General features: G+C 40.4%; 1 long non-coding RNA gene across 6 annotated transcripts; it reads right to left on the reverse strand.

Annotated features, from left to right (window-relative positions):
- Positions 1 to 16: 16 nt before the first annotated feature.
- Positions 17 to 25139, reverse strand: LOC103218782 (uncharacterized). 6 transcript variants are annotated; one of them, XR_012090819.1, is made up of 7 exons: positions 13322 to 25122; positions 7549 to 7818; positions 6876 to 7068; positions 3225 to 3406; positions 1930 to 2156; positions 989 to 1215; positions 17 to 166 (listed from the first exon to the last, which is right to left on the reverse strand). It is a non-coding gene; the product is annotated as an uncharacterized lncRNA (long non-coding RNA). The 6 variants fall into 6 exon arrangements; XR_012090823.1 differs by lacking the exon at positions 17 to 166 and having other exon boundaries at positions 192 to 1215; positions 13322 to 24825; positions 24963 to 25139; XR_012090825.1 differs by lacking the exon at positions 17 to 166 and having other exon boundaries at positions 192 to 1215; positions 13322 to 21155; positions 24570 to 25139.

Genomic DNA, 25139 nt, shown 5'->3' on the forward strand with positions numbered 1-25139 from the left:
CCCCTGCACCAGCCTCCGCCTCAGCTCTTCACAGTCAGCATACCCTCTACTTCCTGTCAGAGTCTTCTCTGCTGAGTCTGGTTATGGGATCCCTTTCCGTGCAGAGCCATGCACGTGCAGAGCCATGCCACTGTGTGTCACCTTCAAGCTAGTCCCATGTGTGTGTCTGTGTGAGAATATGTGTGTGTGAGTTTGCCATCAAAGGAAAACTTTTATTTTGGCTGCTAAAATTCAGAAACATTTAAAGAACAAACAGTATCTTTTAGAAAACGTCAAAGGTTCAGAAAACAAGACAAGAAACAAATTGTTGTAAAATTTCAACTCCCCTAAATTTGTCTATGAACTTAGAACTAATCTAATAAAAATAGTATGATGTTTCAATGGTGTGTTGTTGTTGTCTAGTAATTTTTGGCATTGTTTTTTAAAAACCAGTCAAAATTTATCCAGCTAAATATTACATTACTTGTACAGATTTATAATAATAGCTTAGAGAAATGAACTTTATTGTTTTCCATGTTTCTATTCATGTCCAGTTTTTATGATAGTTTAAATAATAGTGAACCTTTTATTTAAATCAAAATATAATATGCATGCATATAATTTTAGAGGGTCCAATGATTTGGAAATAATGTATTCATAAGAGCTATTTTAAATAAATGTATATTTAAAAATACAATTTTAGAAATTATAATGTTATAAAACTTTAGAAAGAGAAATTGCACATCAATTAAATAACAGTAGCTTAACTAGAAGATAAATGAAAATTACTTTTAAGGACAAAAACAAACAAATCAAAACTCTGAGTGGAACCTGCAGGCACCCCTGGATCCCTGAGCCTCACAGCACCTGCCTCCTCCTTGCTGGGAACCTGATGACCCAGAGGACCTCTAGTACTTCCAGGCCTCTGTGGGCTGCTCCTGGAGCAGCAGGAGCAAAAGGGATGCTTGGGAAAGGCTGGAACTTGAACTCCACGTCAGCCATGATTTACCTGTTGCCATCATTTTCTTGTCTTAGCTCATGGAGCTTTATCTCAGTCAGCAGAACTGCTGCCCAGCTTTCTTGAGCTCTTCCTCATAGAAGAAAATATTCTTTGATAAAAGGAAGTGGTTCTCTCCAATTCATTGTTCATGTCTTCTACCATCTTCTTGTAGAGGTTGCAAATCTGCTGTGTGTAGTTCATATTTCTGCACATGGTGGGAAATTCCTTCTAGATTTCTAAGCATAGAGAAACATAGTAATTTAATAGGGAGATACAGAGTGAACACCCTTTTAATCAAATGATAAAATGGTAAAAGTTAACATAAAAATATTAGGATAAGCCAACAACATGTACCTCCTGATATGATACACTGAAAAGAACACAACATTATTTCTATGATTTTCTGCCAATAGTGCATAACCTGAATCTATGAAGAAATAGCTGAGAACCCCAAGTTGAAGGGCATACTACAAGATAACGGCCCATATTCTTCAAAACGATAAAGGTCAATAAAACGTGGAAAAGGCTGAAGAATCATTTTGGAATTAAGGAGACCCAGGGGATGGGAGAGCCAAATGTAGTACATGATGCTGGATTCTACTCTGTTCCAGCAGAAAACTAGTTACAGATGAAATTATTTGGAAGACTCACACAATTTAAATATGTACAATATATTAGGTAAGGATTGTGTCACTGTTAAATTGCAATTTTTATCATTGTATTCTGGTCAGAAAATGCCAAAATTTAGTGTCAATGGGTTTAATAACTTCAACTTATTTCAAAATAAAGAGTTGCTAAAAGTCTTCAACCATGATCCCTTCCTGACATCGTGGTCAAGCTATGTATGGCTCATGGTAGGTATCTTCTCATTTTCTGGTTGGGTACTTAATGTGAAAACAGGTAAAACCATCATAAAACACCTTCGAGTTCTAAACCTTCCTTGAGCCTACCTATGTCTGAGAGGCTCCTCTAGGACATTTCAGGGAGTATGGAGAACATATTACTGGTGGATGTCCTTCTCCAATGAAGTCCTTCAACCCTTCTGATCCTCCTGCAGTCTTCTTTCTGGCCAGTATGATGTCTGAACAGACTCTTGAGTGTAAAGAGCTTCTGGCTCCTATGTTCTCTGCTGGCTTCCATGAAAAGCTCTCTCTTTAAATGTTCATAAACCTGGTAGCTTAAGACAACAGAAATTTATTCTTTTATAGTCCTCTAGACCTAAAGTCCCAGATCAAGGTGCTAGCCGGGCCATACTCCATCTGAAGTCTCTAGGAAAAGGTGTTTCTTTGCTCCTTCCAGCTTCTGGTTGCTGTAAGCAGTCCTGTCATTCCTTGGCTTGTGGCTGCACCCCTCCATTCTCTGCCCCCATCTTCCCATGGCTGCCTTCTCTGTGTGCTTCTCTGTATTCTCTACTCTACAGACACCAGTCATGAATTTAGGGCCAATCGCAATCCAGTACCCTCTAATCTCCATCCTTAACTAATTGCATCTGCAAAGATCTATTTCCAAATAAGGTTACATTCTGAGATTCCAGATGAACATGAACTTTTAGGGGCCATTACCCAACCGACTACACCAGTCTTCACTGCCTCAATCAATTTCCATGGAGTATCTCTGGATTATTTGAAAACCCCTATTTTAGTTTTATTTCTCCTGGATTCAAAATTTTCTCTTTGAACAGAGCTCCTTCTCTCCACCCACATCTTAGAATTCTGTCTCTTGTTCAAATTCCTTTTTCTTTATTCTGTGTCTCACAGAGACAGGCAGGATCCTTCCATACCCTTACTTGGCTCCCAGGACCCACACCTGTTAAACATATGATGTGTCCCTCATGTGGATTCTATCCAAGATCCTACAGAGGAAAGATTTGCTGGGACTAAGGTACCATCCTAAAGGGTAAGTCAAGAGGCTGCTCACAGACTCCAATTCTCATGGAGGACTGTGGTTTGTCATGTAACTCAGAATCACTGAATTTTTTTCTGTTCAACCTCATTCAGTTATTTTGGCTTTAAGATAAATAAAAATTAATTACTTGCATATTTGATCAACTGAAAAAATCCCGACTGTATATTTTGAGTCCTGATCAATTAGGACCACTTGCCTAAAGGAATCAATTTAATGATATCCTTCACTTTCAAATTGTGAAGAAATTCTGGCTGCCTTTCTCATTGCACCTTTACAAAGGTCAGACTTTATGAAAAAATAGTGATGATAGCAATAATCTGGAACTTGGTAATCGACAAACCTCTGGTTTCATGCTAAGTCTCAGCAGAGCTTTTCAATACTCTATGAGGTATGGATTGGGCAGATCATCCTGCCATTATTACAGACAGAAAAGGAGACAATCATACTGCTTTTGTTCTTGGACTGGCTCATAGTCTGGGCACAAGCATGATCAATTTGTTCATACCATTGTAAGACTCTTATCTGTAAAAGCACAAAGAGAACACATCAGAAGTAGATCTTTACATGAAACAAAACCAACTAACCATTTTGCCCAATGAGCTACTTTCTCATCTGTTTACTTTTTTTTCCAGTTTCCTTCTATTTCTATTTAAAAGGCAAGTTAAAAAAACAACAACAACAATAAGATGGCATACTATATGGAAAATAGCTCAGGCTTTACAGCAAGACATTCTGGGTTGAATTCCATGTCTGCCACCTAGTAACCTGATGAACTTGGGTAATTTCCTTAACCTCTCTGAGCCTCGGTTTATTCGCCTGTGATATTGTTTGGCTCTGTGTCCCCACCCAAATCTCATCTCAAATTATAATCCCCACGTGTCCAGGGAGGGACCTGGTGGGACGTAATTGGATCATGGAGGCAGATTTCCCCTTTGCTGTTCTCATGATAGTGAGTATGTTCTCATGAGACCTGATGGTTTTAAAAGTGCGGCATTTCCTTGCTCTCTCATTATCTTTCTCTCCTGCTGCCTTGTGAGATGTGCCTTGCTTCCCCTTTGTTTTCTGCCATGATTGTAAGTTTCCTGAGGCCTCCCCAGCCATGTGGAACTGTGAGTCAATTAAACTTCTTTCCTTTATAAATTACCCAGTCTTGGGTAGTATTTTTATATCAGTATAAGAATGCACTAATACAACCTGTAGTGTGAACCTCAAAGTCAAGTTGAGAGGATTGAAGAAATGATGTAGATTATGTACCCTGCATGAAGCCTCTTATGTTATTCAGTGGTAGTTGGCTCCTTCTCATCACCTTCCTGGGAGATTCTAATTTTGTCAAAGGATCAGTCCTAGATCACAGTGGCAGTGCTGATGTTGCTGTAAACTTCAGGCCAGTGTGCCAGCATACTATCTAGCCACATTGCAATGGAGAGTGCATGCAGGGGTACTGTATGAATCAGTGCCCAGAGATAAAGGGGTGGTCTGTCCTCTCCTGCAAAGCAGGACAATGCTTGGTCTCCAGCTCTTCACCTCCTGGAAACTCACCCCCCATTTGTGCTTGAATTCATGCTATCTGAACAAGAGAAACTCATGTCATCTCATCCTGTAAAGCACTGCTGAGAACAATCATGCTAAAATAATTTAGAGGGAAAAAATGTTAAGCAAAGACTGTCAAAACAATACTCAAGAATACCAATAAAGAAGCCTGTTTTTAGTTAGCAAAATCTCTAACTAGGGGAGATTAAACAGCTCTTACAAAAGTGCACATTATACAAGTATTTCATCACGCGTTGAGAGCCGGCATCTCAGGATCCAACCGTGAACCAACATCTGAAATACCTTTTCCCGTAATCCCCTTCATCCAAGAATAAACACTTTTAATGAAAGTCCCAAGAGGAGGTAAAAAAGAATTTGTTTTTCCAGTTTCTTTTAACAATCTTTCCTAAAATAGGGGGCTATTCTTGTTTGCACCTTCCTTATAACAGTTCAGTCAAATGTGGCCACTGCCACAGCTTCTAGCAAGTTCCCTGGGTGCAGAGAATTGGGACCTGGCACCTGCAAGACAAGCAGGCATCAGGATTTCGGGGGATTTTAATTTACTAACTACTCTTTATACTTTTGGTGAGCTTGCATTTCAAACCTTGCCAAGAGACACATCTCCTTGAACTCTGCTGTCCTGTCTCACCATGCAAAAGGCTTAAGAAGGATCATTTTGTTATTTCAAAACACTAGAGCAAATATTTCCAAGACTGTCTTGAAAAGTTCCTTGGAATTAACATCAAGCACTTACTATATAATGAAAGAGTCATGCATATACGATGTTCTTTTAGCTAGAGGAGTTTTTGGTGGTAATAATGGGAACAAAATTTAAGAGCCAGATTTTAAGTAGGAACATAATAACAGTCTTGAAGATTAAAAAATACGGCTTTCCCTTAGCAAGAGGAGTTGTTGAAACCTGAAAAGCTCTGTTTATGGTTTTACCAGGAGCTTCTAACATCATGTAGAAAATGAATGTACAAATGTAATTAAACACAGTAATACGAAACTACATGGAAAATTTGGCAGAGAATCATATTTTTCTCTGATTATATAAGTAATATACATATTCTTTGTGGAAAATGTGGACAATAAAAATATGGCATGAAGAAGAAAAAATTATACGATTATACCACAAAATAATCATTTTCTGATGTATATATGTTTTCTTAAAAATTGTATTTATGGCCTATTCATATTTGTCCTGTTGCTTTTTGACTTAATTTAATCATATATTTTTATTGTAGTATGTGAATGGCTATCTCCCTAGGACACTCATTGCAAACATTATATTTCTTTAAAATCTAGAGTTTTATCTGAAACATTTATTTGAATCTTGCAATCCACTCCAAAACATATCCACATTTGTTTCACTATCAAATGTGTAGCATATAAATATAAAATGTAAACTGCATTGTAGATAAATATAATATACATATATACATAAAATAAAAACTACAAAATTATAATATAGAAAGCATATCAAAATAATATTAATGAAATGTATGAAGCTGTACATATAAATGAAAGATGCTATGTCCTCTTTAAAATTTTAATTTTATATCATTTAAACATGCCTGCTTACCACATGCCTAAGAATTTCTTTGCCCAACTTGAAATAGCAACCTTAAAATACTCTATGTCACTGGAAAAAACTTGACGGCAATTTTTTATATACAACCCCACATGCACACACACCCACACACAGAAGAACAACATCCATTTAGGGACTCCTTGGACAAAATCTCAAGTCTTGAAGAAGTAGGTTTACTAAAGCAAAACTAATCCCCTTTCCAAGTCTGTAATGGGTATGAGATGTCCTTTCACTAGATATAAATTTATCAATGTACAGAAAAATAAAATCAATGGATCTCAATTTTTCACTTTAAAATTTCCTTCCTTAAATTTCATGCACAGTTTGGGCACCTGTTGTTCCTTGCTGGCCTGTGAGAAAATGAGTCACCATGTGCAAAAGATGAGCCATAGATCTGTTCAGAAATAGTCACTCATGTTTGACATGACAGCTTGTTTTCCATATATTCTCTTGGTTGTCATTTTACATTGCATACATATAATAATAAAGTCATATTTTCCCCCAGCATGGCTTTCTAAGTGGAGTTAAATATATCAATATTTTATATCATACTTCACAGAGTGTCATGGCTCCCCATTTTGCCACCTGATCCAGACTGGCAGTCACCACTGTAGGGGACCGTACCATATACTTGGGCATGAGAAAGGCCCATGGGTTAAAGGACGGAGAAGCATCCCTGACCCAGCAACTTGCCATTTACTGAAGGAAAGAGCCCAGCCTAGGCTGAAGAGCTAATTGAGGAGGAGTCTCCACCATCCAGCTCAACAAAGTCTAATATTTCACAGCTAGATCATCTTTCCTTTGGCTTTAACCTGCAGAAATTGTATTGCTTCCCAAAATGCATACGTAAGAGAAGTAAAGCCATACACTTTAATCGGTCATCTGCAATAGTGTTTCTCCAAAAAGGGTGGCCAGGCTGTCTGCATCAGTATTCTGGGGTAGGGAGGAGGAGGGTGGATGATTGATTGAAGAATTCTGAGTCCCATCATGAAAGATTCTGATTCTGTAGATCTGTGGAGGCTCTGGGAGTCTTCATTTTAGCAAACATTCCAGGAAATTCCTGTCGACATTAGAATTTGAGAACCAACAATTTACACTCTGAAGCGAATGAACTTATGAATCCTTCCTTGAGAGCAGGGGAGTTCCTCACTAATCTCTAGGGGGAATTCAGTGACCATCGCTAACAGACTGAAAGAGGAGTCTGGACAGGGCCAAGGACAAACTTCGCCTTTTCTGGAGTGGTCATCTATTAAGTGCTTTGTTGGAGAGGGTATAGTAATTGTGTACTTTGTATAAATATACTGTAGAAAGAGAAAAACAAATATCTAGATATTTGTGTCCCCTTCTGATCACCTACACAGAAATTTACATGGCACAAATTAAATCCATCCACTCACCCTGGCGTTCTGTCCTTCATTCAGGCCGGAGCCCCAGCAGAATGGCCCAGGACCAGCTGTTTTTAAGTAGCCCCTGAGAGCAACACAGCGGGTCCCACCTAGCAGACCATAGAGCTATGGTGGGGGAAGCACCTGCCTCCTACCTGAGTTCCCTGGGGTTGCTGTGACAAAGGACACTGACTGTCTCAGATAATGGACACTCATTGTCACTCAGTTCTGAGGCTTGAAGTCCGAGATCAAGGTGCTAGCAGGGTTGGTTCCTTCTGACAGTGATGAAGAAGAATCTGTTCCTGGCCTCTTTTCTGGCTTCTGGCAGCCTTGGGTATTCCTTGGCTTGAAGGTGGTCACCTTCTTCCTATGCCTTGAAATCATCTTCCCTCCATGTGTCCAGCTCTGTGTCCAAATTTCCTCCTCTTATAAGGATAGTAGTAATATTAGATTACTTCCCACCCTAATGACCTTATTTTAAATTGATCATTTGCAAAGACTATTTCCAAACCAGATCTTATTCACAGGTACTGGAGATTAGGACTTCACCATCTTTTGGGGGGCACCATTCAGCCTGTCATGCCCTCTCTTCTCCTCAGGTCTGTCTGAGGCTTGCTGCTGTGTCCCTTGGTGGCTGGGGACAGCATGCTTGCCGATGGCCATGCCTGTAGCTCCACTTTGCTCTGAGAGGCTGAGCTAATGCCTCTCATCAGTCTTCTCACAGCCCCTCAAGAGGCCCGGCACCTACTCAGTGACCCAGAGGGATCTGGTAGAGGGACCAAATCACAGCAGGGCCATAAAGAAGTTACCCCAGATGCTGAGCTGGGATGCAAAGCAACAAGCTAGGAAATTGACAGGCAGGCCCCAAATGGTCTTGCAGAGTCGAATGTCACCAAATTTCTCTGTGATGTGGCTTTTATTAAATACTTCTTAATAATTTGCCTTGTTATGTCTGAGCTTAGAAATAAATTATACTCATTCTCTGGAAATATTTTTAGACTTTGTCTCTAGGTCATGACCAATAAAAGGTTTAAATTCAAGTATTGAATGATCCAAGGGCTCACTTCCTATAGAAATATCTTCATCTATGTGAATGATAATAGTGATAACAGCAAATATCCATGGGGTTCCATAATTTATAAAAATTATTTGTTTTTACAAGTGAAGAATTATTTACTTGTCACCTGAGAGGAGACTCAAAAGGAACATGACTATTAGCCCTCAGTGGAAGCTAAAATGTATCACCTGTCGTAAGGTATCTAATCTATTTCCCATGATGTTTACTTTTTGTGTCCGAGAATGTTGCATACTCTCATTCAAAGTCTTTTCCAGAAGGAACCAGTTGATAAAGCCACCGGCTCTTTCCAGCATCACACCTGTAATGATGCCACAGTGGACTGCCTTTGATGCCACAGGACAACAGCTCAATCTCCTGATTGTGGGGAGAAGAGTGGGGGTGTTCTCACTGCCTCAGGGCATTGCTAAAACAGGTTTGGTCAGCAAGACATTAAACGACAGAGATTAGGCTTAGGAATCTAATATGCAACTGTGTGCTTACTATTGTCCAAATATTAGGAAACACAACCCCAGATCAGTGAGTTAGATTTGTGTTCAAGGGGACAAATTGGAATGTGATGCCCTCACTTTAAGCGAGCTCTCTTTACTTGAAGTGTACTCTCTTAGGTGTACTGGAAGGACTCATTCTGGGGAAGTCACGCTCATTTATTCTGGCTGCCAAGTAGTGTGAAGCTTCTTATTCAGTCTCTCTCTCTCGCTCTCTCTCTCTCTCTCTCTCTGTGTGTGTGTGTGTGTTTGTGTATGTGTGTGCCAGCTTTTGCGCATGTACAGATGTTGATGAGGGGAGGCGGACCTGGGTACACCCTAAATTTAACTGGAAAGAATATTTAGCCATTGTTCCTCCAGACCTTCCAACTCTTGGAAGCAATCAAAACCTTGGTGATGATTAGAAAATCACTGAGCCTTGAATCCTCTCATATCATAGCTGGGACAAAGGGGACCTTAGTGGGGCAGGTGGCCAAAAGGGAGCAGGGTGTGGAGAGTCACTGTGTGTGCTGGCAGTACCCTAAGACATCCTTAGACTCCAACAAAAAGCAAAAGCTGTTCTACAAATCCAGGCACCAAAGTTTGGGGTCCAAAGTGGAAGATTTGCATTAAACAACATCAGAAGCCCCATTATGATGGGGCACGCAGCCAGCGTGGTTGCAAAGTGAGAAGGGCCCTGCACATGCACGAATAGGCCTCATGTCTGGTTGGTTTGAGCTGTGCCCTTGGCCACTGTCAGTTATGAATGGAAACCACTCCCATAGGATTAAGGGCCCAGGTGGGTCTGATCCCTGTTATTTACAGGTTCTATGGTGTCTTAGAAAAGGCTCAACTCTGAGGCTGGTCCCAGCTCAGTGGCTTGCAGTCTGTGTAATCTCGAATGAATCACATAACTTACTAAGTTATCTTTTTCCTAATCTGGGATAATAAAATCCCCACACCACCACAGAAAGTGAATGGTTCACAAATACAAGCATGTCTAAGTCCTTTGCACATATTAAACGTGTAATTCATTTTTCCTCAAGCAAGTTTAGCTTTTATTTATTGAACTTTGAGGTGACCTAAAAGGACTTACCATTGAAAAGCCAAAGAGGTGGCACTGTGCACCTGCATATGTCTCGAACTTTTGCTTGACTCCTTAATGTCCTGATAATTTCACATTTCATGCTTGCATATGGACAATTTTCGCTTTTTACTAGAAATTAATACTTGCTCATTTTGCTGTTTGTAAAACTAAAATTGTATTTTAAAAATCACCCAATCATCCACCTGGTGAAAATCACCATTTATGTTAAGATTTATTTCCTTACAATGAATATTTAATATTTACATTTATTAAATATTTTATAAACCTGGCACCATGACATGTGTATATCATTTTGTATATTGCTTTTTTCTCTTTGAAACTGTATCAAGAATTTTCTATATGACCCTAAAACATCATTTTTAATAGCTACATCATATTTCATCACCTGAATATACCATAGTTTAACTATGTCCAATTTTTTGTTAACATAAATTGTGTGATTTTTGTAAATATTTTATTTGTTTGTTTATTTTATAATTTCCCAAAGAGAGTTTTCTGAATTATTTCATAATTTCTTGAAGATGATTTTAATGTGTGTTTTTAAGTACTGACTTAGTAAGTGCAACATTTTGTGGTATAGTATTTTTATTTTCATTCATTTCTAACAGTCTTCAATTTTGCCCTGTTCTATGATTTCTGTTTATACTTAAAAGTGTGTCTTTAATGTTCCAAATGTTTTAAAACATATATATTTAGAATTAACTTAAAATTGTTACTTTCAATATTAAAAATATTGTGTTAAAAGAACATAATCTCACTATGTATGCTATTTGATACTTTAAAAATTTGCTTCATTGCATATTGAGGTCAATGTTTATAAATTTCCCATGGATGTGTAAAAACAATGTATGTTCTCTGATTATGAAATAAGGATTTCATAGATTCTAACTAGTATATAATCAATCGTGTGGATTTTCTCATTTAAAAATTATATACATATAATAATTTTTCTATTTGATTTGTTAATTTCTGAGATAAATGCATTAAAACGTTAATTCTCATTGTAGATTTTTCTGTTTCACCTGATAATTCTCTCATTTTTTGCTGTATTTATTTTTAGGTTACATAGTTTAATATACATAATTTTAGAATTTCATATATCTTTCTTAAATCATTCTTCTTCCATGATGTAGTGACCCTCTTTATCTCTAATAATTATTTTTAACCTTAAAATCTATTTTATCTGACAGTAATAATGGCTATACCAGTTTTCTTCTGGTTAGTTTCTTTTATATCTTTACCTTTTTTTAGTTTAAACAACATATAATTGAATTTTTAGAAATTCAATTTTAAAATCCTGGTCTTTTAATTAACAAATTAAATTAGCTTGTTGTAATTAGTCATTTAAAAACTCAATTCCTATTGTGTAATTTTGAGTTTTATACCCTACCATTCATTGTTTTTCGTCCTGTTTTGCTTGGTTTTGCTTCTTTTCTTTGCCTCTCCTTGTTTTTTCTCTTTTAGGAATTAAGTTTTTTAATGCCCCCCCTTTCCTCTCTAAGCATTTGTAGATTATATACTGTACTTCTTGTCTTTCACTAATAACATGTTAATATTTAGGTGCATGCATATCTTCATTCTAATCTCAATGAATATTTTAACTATTCTCATGAACTATGCAAACAAGTAGACTTGCTGTAAGTCCAATCATTCTCTCCCACCTTCTGTGATGTAGCTATCTAATAGTTTAGTTAAACCTCATTTTAATATTTTTTACTTACTTGGAACTTTTTAATGGTCTCTAAGTCAATTGTAGTTATTTTACATAATCAAATCTTGTTAGATTTACACGTGTTTAATAATTATTTACTACTATTTCTTGTGATATATATTTTCCTCTGTAGGTTTATTTTTTGCTAAAATGCATACTTTTTAAGTTTATGGTTCTTATTCAGGTTTTCTATGAATTAAGATGTTATTATTTCATCCTTATTCTTGAATAACAGCTTCGTTATATATATACTTTTATATTGGTATTTTTCCCTCAGCAATTTAACTTCATTAATTCATTATCTTCTGATCTCTATAACTGTTTTTAAGAACTTTTCTGTGCACTGATTTTTCTTTTGGAGTTGATCTGCTTTGCTCTCTGGTAGTTTTTAATATTTTATCTTTAATATTCTGTGATTCACTGTAATGTGTTCAGGTATGGATTTAAATTCATATCTTCCTGCTCATGACTCAGTATACTCCTTGAATCTGAGGGATCTGTCTTTAAAGACTTCTGAAAAACTCAGCAATTATTTCCTTAAAATTTGTCTCTTCCTTATTTATTTTAATGTTTTTATGGGATATTTATGAAACACATATGAAAGTTATCCTCTCATATTTTCCAGTTCTGTCTCTATACACTGCATTATTAGTAATTTCCTCATATTCGTCTTTCAATTCACTAATTTTTTCTTTAGTCATATCTCTTTTGTTATTTAAACTGCCAACTGAGTTTTTAATTTCAATGACTGTATTTCATTTTTCAAAAATATTGGTTTTTACCAGTATCTTATATTACTACTTTCTCATGCTGCTATGAAGACATACCCAAGACTGGGTAATTTATAAAGAAAAGAGGCTTAACAGACTCACAGTTCTGCATGGCCGGAGAGGTCTCAGGAAACTTACAATCATGGCAAAAGGCATGTCTTCACAGGGTAGCAGGAGAGAGAATGAGTGTCAAGCAAAGAGGAAAGCCCCTTATAAAACCATCAGGTCCTGTGAGAACTCACTCACTATCAGGAGAACAGAATGGGGGAAACCACCCCCATGATTCCAGTTATCTCTACCTGGTCCCACCCTTGACATGTGGGGATAATTACGATTCAAGGTGAGATTTGGGTAGGGACAGAGAGACAAACCATATCATATCTGTTTTTTGCCTATGTCTTTCATCATGTTAAACATTTATTTTATATTCTCTTTCAGATTGGCTTCTTATTAACCCAGGTTACTGAGGTTCTAATTCTATTTATTTTGTTCCTGCTGACTCTTAAGTGGAATATATTGTGTCCAGGTATATTTTTACATACCAGGTTTTATATTTGCTTCTGCTAAGATTCCAAAGAGGCTTATTTGTCTGGGAAAATTTGCAAGTTAATTTCTTAGCTAGGGAATTCCTGAACAAAGAAGGAAGTGAAAATCTGAGCCCTAACTTTGTGTCTGGAAAAGGGCTGCACTAATGCATTCTTAAGGAGATTCCTGCCTTCACAGCTAAACCAGGCAGAAGGGGATAGGCTTACCTGTTACAATCCTGTGCTAATATGCAAGTAATTTTCTGGTCTTACCTTCAGTGTTCTGTCCTAATGAAGGAAATCTCACTTCTCACTCTTGCTTTGTATGGTTCCAAGACCTCAACTTCTGTCCATGAATGGACATTGAAAATTTAGGTTTCTGGCTGGCATGGTGGCTCCATGCTTTGGGAGGTAATCCCACTACTTTCAGAGGATAAAGAGGGAGGATTGTTTGCAGCCAACAGTTTGAGACCAGCTGGGCAACAAAGCAAGACCCCATCTCTACAAAAAATTTAAAGAAATTAGCTGAGCACAGGGGCATATGCCTGTAGTCTCAGCTACTCTGGAGGCTGAGGCAGGAGTATTTATTGAGCTCAGGAGTTTGAGGCTGCAATGAGCTATGATTCAGCCTGGGAAACAGGGTAAGACCCTGTCTCTATAAAAGAAGAAAGAAAAATTAGTCTCACATGTTTCCGAAACCCAAATCCACTCCATTCCCACCTGCAAGCATTTGGTCACATGTTTCCCACACCTTGATTGAAAGCATTTTTTTTTTTTTAATGCTATACAGCCTTTCTAAACATTTGCAGCATGAACATTTTCAGGTTATCCAGATTGTTGTCACGCTGACCACGTACTCTGACATTTCCGCATCAGCATTTATAACCTCACTTGGGCTGTTTTTGAAGCTGAACTCAACAATATTTCCTTAGATTCAGCATAAAGAATTGGAGAGCCAAAATGTGAAACGTATCATCTTCTAAGAAATACCCCTAAAAGTAAAGCTAACATCTCAGGTGGCCCTCTTGGTGTCCTAAATGATGAATGGCATATCTGTATTTCTTCAATTAGTCCACCAATACCAAGGCCTCCGTTTTCTAGGAGGACTTGGGCACAGAACCATGGTACTGGGGCTTACAGCAGCAAGTGCAGTCCCACTAACAACCAGCAGATGGCGTAAGTATAACCAGTTCCTCGTGAAGGGCCCAGCGCTCCTGAGATCAGGAATAAGAAAGGAGGGAGTCGTTTGTCATTTAAAGGAGAGTTTTGAGGATGGGCTTGAGCTATGTGAAATTTGAGATATTCAGGGAAGCTGATATGTGTTAATCTGTTCCAAGTGACACATGAAAATATCTTCTGCCAACCCAACTCTGTTTAATTTTTTAATTTCCTCAAAAGAAAAAAAGAACTGATTGTATCAACAGTGGGACAGGAGGAAAAACAAGGAAAATATCCAAAGGCAGGGACAGAAGTCTGCAAGTTATAGTAATACAACATTTTAAGCAGGCGGGTCTTTCTTTGAAGGCGAAGCACCTTTCATTTGCTTGTCACTCTGAATAAAAATTACCCTCCCCAAAGAAAACAAAATAAACACAACATTCACCATGCCCAGCCAACTTTGCCTTTGCATGGAGTTACCATGGACTTTCCTCATTGTGAAAGGAACTCCAGCCCCTTCTGAACCTTCAACTGCAACTCTAAGCAGGTAAGAGTGCATCCCTACTTTCCCCATTGTTCTGGGGTGTGGTAAGACAGGCTTGTCTAAATCCTGTCGATTCCAAGGACTTGTAGAATTCCTTGTGAGACAAGAATGTCTGTGGAGAAGAGTGGTTTGATAAATAATTCTACTGCAAAGACACGTGCAAGTGAATGTTCATTGCAGCCCTATTCACAATAGCAAAGACATGGAGTCAACCTAAATACCCATCAAGGACAGATTGGATAAATAAAATGTGGTCCATATATACCACGGAATACTACGCAGCCTTGACAAACTAATGAGATCATATCCTTTGCAGGTAGAAGCTGGAGACCATTACCTTAGCAAACTGACCAGGAACAGACATCCAAATACCACGTTTTCAGTTGTAAGTGTGAGCTAAATGTTGAGAATTCATGAACACAAAGAAGCAAAGAACAGACATTGGGGTCTACTTGAGGGTACAGGGAAGGAGGAGGGAGACAAGCAGAAAAGATAACAATTGAGTATTGGGCTTTTAATACCTTGAAGCAGAAGTTAAAGAGAAAAACAAGTTTTCCTATACTTGACTGACTCACTCCAAGGCTTGCAATAGGCAGGGCCCTAGCAGGACCTTGATAACACTATCTGAAAAGCCAGAGCCCAAAGGAATGAGCTCCAGAGACTCTCCCAACACCCCCTCCCCCAAGCAAGGATAAGAAAAACAGTTTCTTCTTATCAGTTTCCCCCTTTGAAATTCTTTCCCTATACCATTATCCTTTGAGCTGTTCTCACAACTACTTTTGTAACTATTTCTGCAAGTTTGTAAGGATTTTGTAAGTTGCTGTTTTCCAGCTGTGCAGTATGGCAAAGGTCACAAGATAAGCCTGAGTTGTAAAACATGTCGCTGTTTGATACTCTGCCTTTGTTCTGCTTCTGTGATGCTTGCTTGCCCACTCTGCAGGTTTCATGCCACTAGCTGGCCAACCCCCTTCAGCTGCATGTATAAAAGTCAAGCCCTGTCTTTGTTCAGGGCTCAGCCTTTGGATGTTAATCTGCTGGGCCAGTGGCCACCTAAATAAAATCCTCCTGTTCCACCCATTGGTCTCTCCTGTCCCTTAATTCCCACAACAACCTGAGTGATGAAATAATTTGTACAAGAAATCCCCATGACATGCATTCACCTAAGTAACAAACCTTCACATGTACCCCCAAACCTAAAATAAAAGTTTAAAAAACTTTATGGTTTGGCTGCCTCAATTATCAAGGCTCTCATCCTACCTCACGTGCTCCACATAGCAACAGAGAGGCACCCAGGCACAGGAGCACCCATGCACTCAGGTGCCCACACACACTACATGGAGGATTGCTTCAGCCTCTCCTTCCCTCAGCACCAGTGTCCTGGGATTTCCCAGAGGAACAAAACAGAAGCCAGTCTGAGTGGTCAATGTTAAAGCACAGAGGGTTCAGAATGGATGTGCACAACAGATAGCTCTGTGTCTAGGAACATCCTGGTCTCCTTAACTTATGGCCCAGGTCATCTGGCTTTTGGGACAAGGGGTGCTACATGACACACAGGGCAGGATGTCAAGGTGAAAAAGTCCAGTGTAGAATTTAGTACCAGAAGAGAGAAAAAAAAAGAAAAAAAGTGTTCAGATATGGGTGTGATGACTTTGATGATGACCATTTCTTTGAATTGGGCAGGTTGAAAAAGAAAAATTAGCATAGGGTGGGGCAAGTGCAGGCTAATCTGGGGGAATGTGGAAAGGCACAATACAAAGTAAACGACTGTATATTGATCCCTGGAGATGTTTCTGAGGACACAGGGAATACTTCATTCGCATGTAGGCTCAGTTATAGAAATGATTCATCTATTTTGTTGCAGAGGAAAAGTTCATTGCTATGAGATATCCAGTTTTCATAATATGAAAGGAGCATATGACAATGAGTATTACTATTCAATGATGAGTAATATGTGTTTATGAATATGCATGTGTAAAACTGAGGTTTTTTTTATCATTATGTTGAAGGTGGTTTTCCTTACTCCCTCTTATTGCTGCAACTCTTTGTGAAAGTGATGCATTTCCCTTTATGAGTTACTGATTCAACACCCTCTTGTCCAATTTGTCACATTTTTCTCATTGCTGGACTCACAGTTCTAATTCAGTTTTCTCCTGGGGTTTCAACATGGTTAATTTTTTTCATTTGTTCCTTATTAACCTTTGTTTTAAATAGTGGTAGAATAAATCACACACCCACTTGCTTTGCTTGAAAATTAACTTTTGGCCAGGCGCAGTGGCTCAAGCCTGTAATCCCAGCACTTTGGGAGGCCGAGACAGGCGGATCACAAGGTCAGGAGATCAAGACCATCCTGGCTAACACGGTGAAACCCCATCTCTACTAAATAATACAAAAAACTAGCCGGGCGAGGTGGCGGGCGCCTGTAGTCCCAGCTACTCGGGAGTCTGAGGCAGGAGAATGGCATAAACCCGGGAGGCGGAGCTTGCAGTGAGCTGAGATCCGGCCACTGCACTCCAGCCTGGGTGACAGAGCGAGACTCTGTCTCAAAAAAAAAAAAAAAAAGAAAAGAAAATTAACTTTTGCATCTTCCAATCAATAGAATTTTTGTTTAGGTCTTTGAATACAGATTGAGAAATGTAATGGCTAAGTTACCAAAATCAACTAAATTCAGGTAAAACATTTTTGTTTTAGTTCCATTAAATCTTGTTTGGGTTTCTTTTTCTTTTGTATAGGTATTAATAATACTTATTCTATTTCCAATCTAACACTGATAAAAGATAAATGTACTTTTATTTCTCTGAATACTTTTATTTAGGAAAACCTTCTTCCAAATGTGCAGTGAGTAATTTTAATATTCTATTGAACACTCACTAAAGTTACAGTGCTGAGTATGATACTTAAATGGAGACCCAGAGGAGGCCCCATCTGTGGACAGTTATAATAGTACTTAGACCATTTTCCTAACTGGGTTCTCCTTTAGCTCCAGGATATAAGCTTAAAGTAACAGTAGTAATCTACTCTTTAGATTTAATGTGAAAAATAAGGGCAAATGTTTAAGCTTCTAGAAATATAAAGTTGTCAAGGTTGTTAATGCTAACTTTGGTCATTTAAGAATACTTTGCAAGACAGAATCCCAAACCAGCTTTCTTACCTAGTGATAGGGCCCCAACTGAAAACCGCTCCCTGCTGATGCAGAAGCAGACAGGCCCACCTTTTTTGATCGAAGGAGTTTTTTAAAGAACAAGTAAACCTCAACCTCCTACTGAAAAATGCTGGAAGATCAGGGATTCCTGGAGGAAAGAGGTCCTGGACTTCAGCAATCATCCTGTTGGTTTAGGCTACAAGGTGCCCAAGACAGCACCAGACACCAATAGGCAAACTGCTGCAGGCCAGGTCACCTTCACTTAGGATCCCTTTGTGGTTACCAGATGTCAACTGAGGAACATGGTGAGACAAGTCTCGATCATTTTAGGAGGTTTATTCACCAAAGTTAAGGATATGCGCCTGTGACACAGCCTCAGGAAGTCCTGATGACATGTGCCCAAGGTGATTGGGGCACAGCTTGGTTTAATACATTTTAGGGAGACATGAGACATTAATCAATAAATGTAAGAAGTACACTGGTTCCTTCCAGAAAGGTGAGGACAACTCAAAGCAGGGAGGGAACTTCCAGGTCACAGGTAGGTGAGAGGCAAAAGGTTGCATTCTTTTGAGTTTCTGATAAGCCTTTCCAAATGGAGACAATCAGAATATGCATCTATCTCAGTGAGCAGAAGGATGACTTTGAAATAGAATGAGATGCAGATTTGCCCTGAGCAGTTCCCAACTTGAAGGGGCACAAGATATCTTCCTTTTGCAAAGTCTTAATAGAAGCTGAAGGCTTCAGATTTAACCCAATTACTGCTGTTAAACATTGCATACAATGGTTCCCAACTAGGGGTGATTTTGACCCCCAAAGGACATTTGTCAAAGTCTAGAAACAGTTTGATGATCACAGCTGAGGGAAGGGATGCTGTGAAATCTAGTTGGTAAAGGCCAAGGGTGCAGCATTCTGAAATACACAGAACAGCCTCCCATCCCACCCAACAAATAATGATTTGGCCCAAAATATCAACAGTGACAACACTGATAAATGCTGCTACATTGAATCATTTTTCTAAAAGTACTAAGAGATTAAAACTTATATCACATGACTAATTTGTGGGGATTAGAAGTTTTTTAACAGCTTTGTTAACATATAATTCACATACCAAACAATTCAACATTTGAAGTATACAATGGTTTTAGTTTGTTTAGAGTTATGCAATTGCTACATTACGTTTTATATTTTAATCATCCCAAAAATACAACCAGTACATTTTAGTCATCATCTCTCCATCCTCCCTCTGCTCCCCACCCTAAGCCTTAGCAACCATTCATCTACTTTCTATATCTGTAGTTCTGCCTATTCTGTACATTTCACATTGATGAAATTATAGAGTGTGTGGTCTTTTGCATCTGGTTTCTTTCACCTTGCATAATGTTTTCAAAGTTCATCCATGTTGTCATCTGTATCAGTATTTCATTCCATTTTATTGCTGAATAATGGGATTTATAACTATACTGCTGTGAGAATCAGGAGAATGGAGAGACCACTGGGTGGAATAGGAGGATTTTATTGAGTGCACTCCAGCCCAGTGGATTAACATCCAAAGGCTGAGCCCTGAACAAAGGCAGGGCTTAACTTTTACACACACTTCTGAAAGGGGGCTGACTAGTTTGAAACAAGCTTACAGTGGCGCAAAATTCAGTGGCACAAAAGCAGGTAACAAAGGCAGTTTATCAAACAGTGACAGGCTTGTAACTCAGGCTTGTTTAAGCACATCATATGACTCCTGCTATGTGACCTAGGTGGCTGTAATCGCTGTAATATAGGTTTGCTCAAGCCTATCTTGTGTCTTTCGCTGTGCTGCCTGGATGGAAAGCAGGAACTTACAGAAACCAGCCACAGAAAATAGGAATTTGCAAACTTATGAAACATGCCAGGGTACAATAGCACATGGGGTGGGGAGGGGGATGGGGGCTCGAACTGCCTAAAAAATAATTAGTTTTTCCTCTTTTTAACTTCTGCTTCATTCCCCCCTTTGATGCTTTTTATAAATGAGGTTTAATGGAAAGCATCAGTATTATTTAATTCTTCATGTGAAGGTAGTAGCTCTTTATTTGGCAAGGGTTGATATTTACTTACAGCCATTAGTCAAGTGGTAGTTTGTTTATCTACAAGAGCCTCTGTAGCTGTTTGGATATTCTTAACAAGGAGAGGCAGGAGACAAGCGAGTATGAGGCAGACTCCCAGTATGGCTAAAACTATTACTACTAAGGTTTTAAATCCTCCAAGGGATAAAAATCAGCCCCCAAAGAGGGAATCTGAAGACCATCCTTTCCAAGCCTGTACTGGAACATGGGCTAATTTTTGGATTTTTACAGTTATATTCTCAATGACCTTTCCATTGTCATCAATCTCTAGGCAGCAGTTAATTAAATTGAACTTCCCACACATCCCTTCTTCCTGGGCTAGGAGGTAGTTTAGGGCTAATCTATTTTGATAAATAGCATTCCTTATTTTTGTGGCTTGCTGGGCTAGCAGATTTAAGGCCTTTGCTGTATCACTTGCAATAATTTTAAGTACTGCTTGTAACCTTATGATACGGTTGAGCATGTAAATAGCAGTGTGGTATCCCTGCATTCCACCTTCTGCCCAGGTGGCTGGGCCATAATATTGGATTATTCTTTTGGGAGGCCATTCATCATCCTTCCACTTCCCTATGGTTATGTCCCTTTTATTTCTCCTTTTAGTTTCATCATAGATAGGGTACCCTAAGGCTTCTCCTTGTTTTAAAGGGATTAGAAAGAAGGACAGTCTAATTGTTCCTAGTACGCAGGCCCTTGACCATTTAGTTGGCAGTTGCCGATATGCCCACAGTCCACAGATTCAGTGGAGGCCTGAGGGTGCCTGCCAGGCATTTGGAGCTTCAAGTTGGTACCAAGAGTAGCATATTTATACCTAGTAAGCAAGGACAAAAGAGGTCTTTACCCAGGGAAGGGGGCTGAGCAAAGTGGCAAAACAGCAGTAAAACAACTAATATTATAAGGAAAGCTACTGGACTTAAGATTTCTAACCATATTGACTTCCCTGATGATGTCTTAAGCTTCAGCCATGCATAGACTAGTCAGCTTCCAAGGTGACTAGAGCAGAGCTGTTGCCTCCTCAAGCTTCGGTCATGTGTTGACTAGTCAGCTTCCAGAGTGACCAGAGCAGGGCTGTCGATGTCTTCAATGGCAATTTGGTCCTGTTGTAGGATTGGCCAGCACAGATGGTCTGGATCCTGTTGACTGGTCCATTTGTCTAAGGCAGCTGGCTTCAGCTGACTGTGGTGGACCCATGGCATAATTACTGCAACTTTAATGGCAGTGTGAGTGGACAAGATTACAGTATGTGGCCCATCCCATATGGGTCCCAAAGTGGTTGGATTCCATTTTTTGACCCAAATAGCATCCCTGGGTTTGAAGGGGTGTGCCGGGTCTGTCAGGCTTATGGGCATTCTTTCCCGTACCTTGCCATGGACACCCTACATGGCTATCCCTAAAGCCTGTATTTGCCTTCTTAAAGTTAGTTCCCCTCATTCACGGAGATCACCCTTAACTTGACCTATGATTGGGGTTGCCGGCCGAACAAGATTTCATAGGGTGAATACCTGGTTTGTTTGGTGGGGGTGCACCTTACTCGGAGGAGGACCATGGGCAAGACCTGATATCATCTTAGGTGGGTCTCTTGGCAATATTTTATTTTAGTAGTTGTTTGAGTGTCCAGTTCATGCGCTCTACCTTTTTTGAGCTCTGCAACTGGTAGACTGTGTGTAATTTCCATTTATTTTTAATAGTCATACCAGTTCTTGAACTATTTCAGCTACAAATGTTGGTCCATTGTCTGACCCAAGAGTCAGGGGCAGCCCAACTCTGGGGATAATGTCTCTTAGCATTGCTTTAGTTACCTCCCATGCTTTTTCTCTTTGGGTAGGGAAAGCTTTGACTCATCCTGACAAGGTGCAGACAAGTACTAGCATGTACTAATAGCCCCCTGCTCAGGGCAGCTTTGTGAAGTCCATAAGCAGGTTTTCACAGGGTGTGGCTCCCATTTCCTGAATTCCCAGGGGCCGAGTAGGTTATTATGGGTTATTCTGGGCACGTTAGACATTGTTTGCCAATGGCTTGGGTGAGGGCGGTGAGCCGTGGCACGTAGAAGTGGCATTCCAGTAGTGTTTGTAGTGCCGTTTTCCCTATGTGAGTATCTTGGTGGAATTGTTTTACACACTTAGGGGCCACCATTTCAGGGATGGCTAGCTTCCCATCAGAGAATTTCCACCATCCTCCTTCAGTGCATTTTCCAGTTTCTCAGGCAAACCAGGCCTTCTCATTCGGGGAGTAACTTGGGATCTTGGGGAGGGGAGGCTCTGGGAGGAGAGGCATGGCTAGGGATTCCTTTTCAAAGCGTGGAGTAGTCATTGCTGCCCGTTTTGTCTCCCTGTCTGCCTTTCTGTTTCCTTTGGTCTCTAGTGTTCTTGCCTTTTGGTGCCCTCTGCAGTGCGTAACAGCTACCTTCTTTGGGGCCTATACAGTGTCTAAGAGCTATAAAATCTCCTCTTTGTACCTTATTTCTTTTTTCCCCAGCAATTAAGGGTCCTCTCTCCTTGTATATAGCTCCATGAACATGCAATGTGGCAAAGACACATTTGGAATCAGTGTAAATATTGACCATTTTGTCTCTCACCAGCAAAAGAGCCCTTGTTAGGGCTATTAGCTCTGCCTTCTGGGCTGATGTTCCAGTGGGCAGAGGCTGAGCCTCTACCACTTAGTCCAATGTTACCACCGCATAACCTGCCCAACAGACCCCTTCCATTGTGAAACTGCTCCCATCTGCAAAGTAACAACTGGGTCCCTGAGGGGTTGGTTTGTAAGATCTCCCCTGCTCGAGAATACTTCATCTACCATTTTCACACAGTCATGGAGGGGGGTTCCCGGTTTAATCGGGAGCAAGGTGGCCGGGTTAAGGGTGTTTACTGTTTCTAAAGTTATGCAGGGATTTTCGCATGGGAGTCCCTGGTACTGAGTCATTCCCGGATTTGATAACCAGTGATGCCCTCTCTGGTTCATTAGAGTTATAACCGAATGCATTAACTGGATGGTCAGCTGCTGCCCTAGAGTCAGTTTGTTAGCTTCTTGTGCCAGTAGGGCGGTGGCAGCTAGTGCCTTAAAGCAAGGAGGCTACCTTAGTGCCACTGAGTCTAGTTGCTTGGATAAGTATGGCACCAGGCGATGCCACAATCCTGTGTATTGAGTCAGGATTCCTATAGCCATTCCCTTTTGTTCATGGAAATATAGAAAGAAAGGCTCAGTTCTGTCAGGCAGTCCTAAGGCTGGGGCCTGTGTTAAGGCTTCTTTGATTTGTTTAAATGCTTTCTCCTGGTCAGCCAGAGGAGGGGTTCCTTTTCTCTCCCCTTGAATCTGGCCATGTTCATTGTAATAGAGGGGTCCCTCAGTTTCCCAGGGAGGCATCTGCAAAACCCAGGCATGGCCAGGCTGGAGGTGGCTGGCTTGATCATCCTGACTTTCCTTCTTGACCTCCTGTGGCAGTAGTTTTTATTTTTCTTTTTGAGCCCAGGCCAGGGTTCATTACCATTTGAATTTGACTCCTCAGGGGCCAGCCTCGGTAAAGGGGGATAGATTGGAGTGTAGGAAGGAGGAATTCCTATCTCCTCTGGTGATTCCTGCAGAACTTGTTTTTCCTGTGGTTTTCCCTTTGTTTCTGTAGCTGATAGGGAAGCTGATTTTTCTTTCACTTTAAGTTCAGCTCAAGCCACAGCTATGAGGCAGGGCTGCAACTATAGAGGTCAGTTTTGGACTATATATAAGAAATTGGTCTGGATGCCCTGGCTGTCCGCCCACCCCAGTCACTACCTTAAATACACAGCCAATTGTTTCCCGATCTATAGTTCCTTCTACCAGCCATGTGACACCAAAAGAGGGCCATTCTATTTCACAGAGTTCTCAACCTCTGGGGGGTCAACTTGATCACATAACCCTCTGCATAACCTTTCTTGAAGTTCTTTAACATGCATTGTAATGGGGTGGCTTTCAACAGCTTCCCTCCCATTTCCTCCCAGTTATGACAGAACTTATTCACTCTTTTACTTTCGCTTCAGACCGATTAGACCGTCTCCCTCATGGGAGTTTTCAGATGCCACTTAGCTTTAATGGAGGGTTCATATGAGTCCCGAACCTGGATCAACACAATTGCTAAATTGTGGGGTGCCTCCCTAAACCTTATGCAGCAGCCCTGGAGGAAGTTCACCACTAGTCCTGGTTGGTCCCATACTTTGCTAGGGGCATACAGTCTATGCTAATAGACCTGTGGCCCTACACACTTTACTCCCCACATTGTCTCCTTTTAGAATTTAGAACTGCCTCTTTCACATGCATTCACACACTTCCCCGCTCCCAGTTCCTTTTCTCTGGGTGGGGTGTAGGTTTCGTCTGACTTTGTGAGCCACTCTCACATCCTGGGTTGGACTACTCAGTACACCCTGGGTGCAGGTTTCATCCAACTTTGTGAGCCACTCTCGCATCCTGGGTTGGACTACTCAGTACACCCTGGGTGCAGGTTTCATCCGACTTTGTGAGCCACTCTCACGTCCTGGGTCAGACTACTTGGTGCACCCCTGGAAGTTGATCAGGCTCCCCTTCTGTCTTTGTGGGATGGGTCCTGCCTTGGGCCCCAAACCTTACCGTGGTCCTGTAGCGCACTATCCGTGGAATCGTCCTGTAATCCCTTAGGTTCTGTTGTGCTGTCAGGGAGGGGCACTGGATCACAGGAGAGCTGATCCCTTCTCTGGCTTTAAGTTCCCCAATGGCATGCCTGAGGTCATGGTTCTCCCCCAGCTCAGAGCCCCAGACCCACAGGCAAAGGAGACAGCAATCCTTTCATCTCCACTCCTGGCTGGCTCACCAAAATGTTGCAGGAATCAGGAGACTGGAGAGACCACTGAGTGGAACAGGAGGATTTTAGTGAGTGCACTCAAGCCCAGCAGATTAACAACCAAAGGCTGAGCCCCAAACAAAGGCAGGGCTTGACTTATACACACTTCTGAAAGGGGGTTGGCTAGTTTGAAACAAGCTTACAGTGGAGTGAAATGCAGTGGCATGAAAGCAGGTAACAAAGACAGCTTATCAAACAGTGACAGGCCTGTAACTCAGGCTTGTTTAAGTATGTCATGTGACTCCTGCTATGTGGCCCAAGTGGCTGTAATCTAGGCTTGCTCAAGCTTATCTTGTGTCCTTCACTGTGCCACCCAGATA

This window comes from Chlorocebus sabaeus, chromosome 2 (genome assembly GCF_047675955.1).
Source record: "Chlorocebus sabaeus isolate Y175 chromosome 2, mChlSab1.0.hap1, whole genome shotgun sequence".
NCBI lineage: Eukaryota > Metazoa > Chordata > Mammalia > Primates > Cercopithecidae > Chlorocebus > Chlorocebus sabaeus.